Consider the following 8,290-nt stretch of genomic DNA (forward strand, 5'->3'; position numbering starts at 1 on the left):
GTGCACGAGCGACCAACTTCAGCGTTGGCTGCGATTTTGAAGCTGAAATCGCGTTCGGTGTGAACGCACCATTAGACCTTTATTTAGGACCAAACCCCTGACCCACCAATGGTATTTCCCCCAATGGAGACTGGGCTTTTGTCTCCTTAAGCAACGGTGGGTCCTCAACAGGCTGTGTACTGGGAATGGTCAAAAATTGTTCCCACCAGGTAGCAAAAACATGTACACACACACACCAAGAAGCTGTAAGCATCATTGATCTTGCATGGGTATATATGACATATTTAAACACAACTCACATCAACAGCGGTGGAGAGAAGTCTGTAAAACTCTTAAGACCACATACAAACTAACTAAAAAGTGCAGCAGGTAACGCAATATAGATAAAACAGGACATGTTTAAAACCTTTGCACAACGTCACACATAACAGTAACTGTAAAGGTAGTTTATTTGTTAACATGGCATGTTTCTATACAATGATGAAATCTGTGCTCTGCATTTGACCCATCACATGTCAGAAACACCCAAGTGGAGCAGCAGKCTGCCTGGGGAGCAGTTAGKGGTTAGGTGTCTTGTTTAAAGACACCACGACATGTGAGCATGGTGGGGAGTTGAACCTGTGACTTTCTGGTCCAAAGTCGGCTGTCCTACCACTACGTCACAACCAACCCCGTTACTGTGGTATTATACAGTACATCTTGAAAAAATAGGAATTTTATTGTGTTCAGTACAACTGCTTACTTCTCTTTGTGACTGAACAATAATTTTTTTATCTGTTCTTCCTTAGGCCAGTAGGTTAGGACATATTCTACTGGCCCAAGGACATCAGCTTCACAGTGTTTTACTCTGTACTTTTCAAAGGATAGGAATGGTTTTGGCTAGGACAAGAACTGCTGAAATTTATCACTGTTATTTTTACCTTGACAAGTACAGAGCCTGGAAATTAAGTCAATGTCTGTTATAGGGAAGCTTCTGTATGTTAAAACAGTGTATGTACTGTACGTTGGCCATTAAGACTGCCTAAATAATTTCCACAACAACTTGGCATCTTGAACAGGATCCACAAGATCGACGGGCCGAGACCACATCATCAATGGACTGATCTCAGAAATCAGAAGATCGCCCCCCAACAGCATCTAGCTGATCTGGGCTGCGACTCCACGCTGGATCAAATAACCCTTTTGATAACAGAAATGCATTAAAACAGCGGTCACCAACCTTTTTTGTGCCACGGACCAGTTTAATTTTATGACATATTTTCACGGACCGGCAGGTATGACGGATGAATACAACAAAATAAAATGATAGCCTACGACCAACACAAGAACTAGTATTTTGTAAATATAATAATAAACGTCAATCCACGCACTTTGTACTTGTATGTAACCTTATTAGCAGCTTCTTCCTGACATGTGTTAACGACTTTTCCCCTTTGCCTTTGTAAAGAAACTTTATAAAAACRTCTGTTTTCACCAAGACAAGCGTCTTGATGCGTCAAGAGTCACAGACGGACGTAACAGTGAATCCGGTCATTTTCCAAAATAAAACATTGTTCAGACTCAAAAAATAAATATGACAAAAATAATGTAAGTAATTTATTCTTTCTGTGCGGCCCGGTACCAAACGACCCATGGCCCGGGGGTTGGGGACTGCTGCATTAAAGTATTCACTTTTTTTCCTCTCTAAAAAATTAACAAATAAATACTATTTGGCAGATTGTTCTAGAAATTCTGATCTTTGAGGACTTCTGTGACAAAGCAGATTAAAATAAGTTCAGGGAACTTATAGGTAGCGATTCGATTGTTAAAAGAAGTAGGTAGAATACTTTTTCTGAGGTAGGAACCTGGCCAGTTCTGAGGTAGGAGTCTTTTTAGGCTCGGAGAGGTAGAAACAGCAGGCTTCTGAGAAGGGATGGGTACTGTGGCGGCTGTGGCAGTGTGGTTAGGGGAGTTGTCCTGGAACTGGAAGGTCGCCGGTTCGTTGTGTCCTTGGGCAAGACACTTCACCCCTAATGCCTCTGATGTGTGTCCCATCAGTRTTTGAATGATTGGCACTGATTAGTCTCCATAGTTGATTGTACATGTTAGCTTTGTAGAGACCTACTGGAGTGCTGTGTGAATGGGTAAATGAGGACACAGATTGTAGTGTGAAGCGCTTTGAGTGTCCTGGATGGATAGAAAGACGCTATACAAGTACAGTCCATTTACCATTTACTGAAACCTGGTAAATTATTAGACCCGATGCCATGTGATTAATTTTGACCGAACTGATAAGCTCTAGACAGGATTGTTAATGGTAACAGGGTAGTGGCATGACGAGAACGGATGTCACTTTCTATATGGTGTTTACAGAAGTAGCCCTATGGATGCTTTTTTAAAACTGAAGCGAGAGAGTGAGAGAGAGAAAAAAAAAAAGAGTGAGTCTGTGTGCTGAGTGACTAAGACTGATTGCAGCTGCGAGGTGTGTGTGGAGCTGAATGTGTGGGAAGTAAGTCTGACAAGTGAGGACAACATGTGAGGGGTTTGAATGAGTGCATGTATGCATGTGTGAGAGTGTTCCCACCTAGGAAAAAATTCCAAATCTATTGTTAAAGTGGCCTAAATTGTGTCCTTCTAAACTTAGTGTAAATGATTACTTTAGGTGAAATAAAAAATAAATAAACAGAAAACAAAATTCTTGTTTTTGTTTTTCCTGAAATGTGCAGTTTTCTTTATTTTGGATCTTTTGTTCAAAACTTTTGCATTTTTGTTTCAGCTGTTCAGATTTTTATTTTCAGTGTTTGGGCAAATTATTTACATTAAAAAGTTCATCTAGTCTAGATGTGGCTTACTTTGGCCAAACTTATTCCTGACTCCTCCAACAACTGATGTTAGGACATTGTATCATAGGTCAGCCATTTGAACGCTCAAGTTGTAACATTTATTGGCATTTTAATATTATTTTTACCAGCTGTAGTGACACTGAGTAAGAGAAACTTTCCAACATTGCCTCAGAAGATGTCTGGATGATTCATTTGTTTTGTCTTTAAAGCTGTTTAAATGATAACATTTTCTCCTAAAGCTTAATATTTGAAAACTGTTGTAAAAATGACTCAAAATTAAAGCAGAGTGAAGGCTGATGTTTATTTAACTTGTGAATTGTGTCAGTGTTATTGTTTGGAAAATCACCAAGAAGTCCTGTTTAAAGCACTGTTTATGTGAGTGACAGATGTCTGAGCTTCATATTTGTAATTGATAAATGTTATGCTAGGCCTTTAACTTCCCTGAAGGGCCTCAGAGAAACACCTGCTTATTTAGAATCTACAAGATCAGAATATTGACAAAATAGGTTCAAATCCTAAAATTACAAATAAACTGAACAAGAATTCAACAGGTTCTGATAGTTTATTCTTGTGTTCATTAATTTAATTTTATTTTAATTTTTTTAATATTGCCATTAGGGTGTTTGATTAATCTATTTCTTCCTGACTTTGACTGCTTTTTTTATTGATTTGATGCAGGGAAAAACAGGGTGTTTCAGTCCTGAGGGAGAAGAAGCAAAACAAGACATTGAAGAACAGAACTGTTCTGTTCTATCTCCCTAAGATTTAAAATCTGTTAACTATTTATCTTTTTAAATTTTTTAATTCTTTTCACTATTGTTTTAAGGTTCCAATGGCATTCCTAAAGATAAAGTATATTAAAAACAAGCAGATTTTTAGAAACAAAGCTTTAGAATCAGAAGCTGTTTGCTGATTTTTTTTATACTCCAAAAGAGAGGGTCAATCTGGGATTCCTAAAAAGGTTAGCAAACTCAGAAATTTTCTCTCTATTCCAACAAAATGGACCCATTCTTCTCTGCACAAGTTGTGTTAACTTCTTAAACTGTTGACCTGAGAGACCTGAAAGGCATGAAGGTTGGTGCACTGAACTCTGAAAGCTACAGGACTGAAGTTATTGTCCTGTTCTGTTCTGTTCTGAACTCTGTGGAAACAACTAACCTGTTGCAGGGAACTTTATGTGAGAACTGGCAGATCTATTGAGCTGGCGAGGCCAAGGTCCAGTTTACAGCTGTCCAGTCTCTCATGGGGGTGTGGATAAGACTGGACACTTGGGTCAAGCAGTGGATAACGCCATTTGCCATCAGAACGAGAGGAGATGCAGTGAGGAGATACCCTGGCTTCAACGTGACAAAAAGGGTCTTTTTGCTTGGCTACCCAAGGATGACCCTTCCTGGTGGGACCTTGAGACCACCAGCTTATGTTTTCATTTATCATTATTCTCAGTTATAAACCAAAGCATTTACCAGAAAAAATTTAAATAAAACCAGCGATTTCACATCAGGGAATATTTCCCTTAMTATTTGCAGAAATGTCTAACTCAAATTAGATAAAAGCAGCACTTAGTAACAGATCTACTGTTTTCATTATTGTGTGTTTATGTGGAAATGTTAAAGCAAAGGCACAAAAATGAAACCTTCAGCAGCAGTTCTCTTTAGTGCCGCTCATCCTTTTGTACAATCTCAGCTAATAAACACACCTGCCAATATATCTGCCTGGCTGGCACATGTGCACTTATGTATTTACTCCCACTCAGAAAAACAAAGAGCTGTGAAAAAGGAAAAAGAAATAAGTGACATGAAGATTGGCAGAAAAAAAAAGGTGAAAATAGAATCGGAAAGAAAAAACTAAAACAAAGATGAAAATYATAAGGAGTCTTCTGCCAAGACTTGTCAGGTCTCTTATGGAAGGTGAACTTTTTAACTCGCTTCAGAGGGAGTCAAGATGAAAAGATCTTTGATTTCTGTTCTATTTTCATAAAGCTTTCATACAAAGCTCCTGAACACGTCCTAAAGTTTGTCTGTCAATCACTTGGAAACTAAAGTAGATCTGCTTCTTCATTGCTCCTTATTATCAGACTGTCACAGCATATTTTTAAATGTGGTTCTAAACTTGACTAGACAATTTAAAAAAAAAAAACCCCGAGGTGCAACAAGATTAATAATTTAGCCAGATATGTTGAGTCTTTGAATCACAAAGGTGGTACTATATGGGTTTTTCCACTATAGCTGGATAAATAAAAGCTGATGCTGGTCAAATTGCCAAACAGAAAAATGTGAAATGGTTCGACTGGAGATCAAGTATCTGGAAGTCTTTATGAGGGATGGTGGGACAGCCTGAGAGATGGATGGAAATAGAGTGGGCGTTTAGTCAGCTGTAATGAAAACACGACTCCTGTCAACTGTGGTAAAGGAGGAGCTGAGCAGAAAGGGACRCTCTTGATTTACTGCTCCAACTATGTTTTAAAGCTCATGAGGTATGTCGGTATGTGATTCCCTGATACATGCCCATGTATTAAGCTTCCTTCGTAAAGTGGACCGGCTCAGCCTCAGCTATAGGATGAGGAACTYTGYCATCCAGGAGGAGCTCAGAAYAGAGCTGCTGCTCCGCGCTGAAAACAAAACCAGCTGAGGTGGTTCTGCCTTTTGATTTGACATCTCACTTGGAGGAGACATTATAGCAGCTCCAGAACACACTGGAAGAATTACACAGTAAATCTTTTCAGGCCTGGAAATGGCTTAGGATCCCCCAGGAGGAGCTGGAGTCTGTCGTTGGACAGGGGATGAATGTGTTTCCCTCCAGGACTTGTTGCCTCCATGCAACGACCRTGAACAGGCAGCAGAAAATGACAGTCAATCTGTAAAATTATTGGTTTAGGGTGTATTCACACCAGGAAAGTCCTTTGGTCCGGACCAAAAGTGGACTTTATTATTTTCATTTGGTGCGGTTTGCATTCACATTGTGCTTTTTTGCAAACRAACTATAACTTGTAAACAAAGCCACRAGGGTGACGATCATTGCTCCCATTGGACAGAAAGTTGTTTCATCATGTGTTTGTTTGTGTCTCTTTCCTGTCCCTCAACCAGCTGGTCGAGGCAGATGGCCGCCTGTCCTGAGCCTGGTTCTGCTGGAGGTTTCTTCCTGATTAGCAGGGAGTTTTTCCTCTCCACCGTTTGCTCAGGATGGGAGACTGTGATGAAGTGATTCAAAGCAGCCTGCTGGTTTCTTCTTTAGGTTGTTCTTTTTCATGTACAGTGCCCTGAGACAATGTATGTTGTGACCTGGCACTATATAAATGAACTGAATGAACTGAACTGAATTGAATTGAATTGAATTGAAAGGACGGGAGCGGGACTGAGCGCACAGACCCAGAAAAAAACATGGAAGTTCTGCGTGCTGCGGTTCTGATGTGCACATTTGTGCTGATAGTACAACTGCAATACCATTTAAAATGCCAAAAATGCTAATTTAAGGGTGGTTTTGCAATGATATTCTGCTTTTGGAGCGGTGTAAGTAAATGTGTGCCTCAACCCAAAGGAGACGAGGTGCTCTGTGTGTTCTGACCCACTACAAGCTGCCAGCAGAGCAGAGCTGCTAAGCAGAAGATGACGAAACAGGTATGATTTCAGTTTATTCAGCTTAGCAACGGTGGCCTGTGAAGTCCAAAAAAGGTGCATGTTTTATGAAGTTGGTTCGGTTCCAGCCCAGTCTGTATTCACACCAGAAGTGAACCGCACCAGAGTTCGTCTGGAAACGAACCAAAACCAAATCAAAAAGCAGGTCTCGGTCCGGTTGTTTGATCCACACCAGTTTGCATGAGTGTATTCACACCTGCACAAAAAGTCCGGACCAACGCTGGAAACGAACTCTGGTCCGTTTAAAGTGAACCAAATGTCTCAGGTGTGAATATGACCTTAAAAATGATCAAATTAAATGTCTTTTCAGTATAACTTATAATAATAATAATAATAATAATAATAATAATAATAATAATAATAATAATAATAATAAATAATGCATCTGTCTTATAAAGTGATATTTAGGACACTCACATTATTCATTCACACACTGATGATGGTAAACTACAGCTGCCCTGGGGCACACTAATCCCCCTCTTGTAATGAATTCTGAATTTCTGTAGCAGATCACATCACAGGAAGACAATTCATCWACAAAAACTATGCTTTATGTCTTGACGTTTTGTAAACTGATATCTTAAAGCAACCAGTCTACTTACTAAATRCTGGTTTATACCAGAGTTATTATTTATGAATGCTCTTTTCAATGCCAACTGGTATTTGTGACTCCTGATCATGTTGCAACTGGTSATATTCAAACAGCAGGAAGATAGGATGAGCTCATTTGACTCCATTGTTTTTTCAACTTCTTATTATTGTTGAAAATCTGTAGTTATATCTCTCTGATTTGAATATAACAGAGTAAAACTACAATGACTCAGAATTTAAAACAATATTTTCAGGAGAGGTAGTTCTACTTCACTGGTTTCAGGCTTTTGAATAAAATTTGAAGCAGCTTTACGGCACAATTAGTTTAATCAAATCACTAAAATGCTGAAGAAAAAGATTGAAAKTTGGCTCATGCTTCTCTTTTAGAGTCATTTCATACCAATGATAAGACATAACCACTGAGTCTCAGCTGACTGAAAAAAATGTACTATGCACTTTTTACATACTTTAATCTTTTATCCTTCAATTGTGGAAATGGCACAAGAAAAACTGAATAAAAAGGTGAATGCAAACAAAAATAAAATTTAATTAAAAAACAGAATTGCTCAAGAGAAGGTTTTCAAAGCCTGTCATTTGTGCGTCATTTTACCCCAGTGTATTTTTAATAAATCAGAGTGCACAAAGCACTCTGAATGCTCTCATACTTTTAAACACCTCAGAGATTCTCAGAATGCTTATTTACTCTTTGGTCACAACCTTCTGAATACATCCATTTCTTTCCATTTTCAATAGTGTGGAACAGGATGCTCAGCAATGGATTTTAAATCATAAAAACATACTCTCCTAAATGGAGAATTAATGCATGCATGGTCAATTATGAAATCAGGAAACATTCTGAGCAGACATTTATCTTTTATTTAAAGCAGGCAGCCTTTTGATTTCTCCAGTGTTGCTCAGGTGGATGTATTTATGACAGCCTGGATAACTGACTTCCTGTAAGACTGTTGGGAGCGTGTACAGCTAAAGAGATGTGTGTCTGTGTGGAGAACTACAGAGGACTGCATCTCACAAGCTTAGTCATCTGCAGAACTGGTCTACATGTCAGCAGAGGTCAGGAGGCTGAGTAGTGGAAAGCTTCTAACATGGAGTTAAAACAATCCCTTTATCTAACAACCAACCCACCAACCAACCAACCAACCAACCAAACAACCCACCAACCCACCCACCCACCAACCAACCAACCAACCAACCAACCAACCAACCAACCAACCAACCAACCAACCA

General features: G+C 39.2%; 1 protein-coding gene across 2 annotated transcripts in view; it reads right to left on the reverse strand.

The window, feature by feature from the left end:
* The window catches only part of man1a2 (mannosidase, alpha, class 1A, member 2), a gene marked incomplete at its 3' end in the record, with an annotated part of 171,924 nt that overhangs the window by 6,006 nt on the left and 157,628 nt on the right, over positions 1 to 8,290 (reverse strand).

This window comes from Austrofundulus limnaeus, unplaced genomic scaffold, assembly GCF_001266775.1.
Source record: "Austrofundulus limnaeus strain Quisiro unplaced genomic scaffold, Austrofundulus_limnaeus-1.0 Scaffold575, whole genome shotgun sequence".
Lineage (NCBI taxonomy): Eukaryota > Metazoa > Chordata > Actinopteri > Cyprinodontiformes > Rivulidae > Austrofundulus > Austrofundulus limnaeus.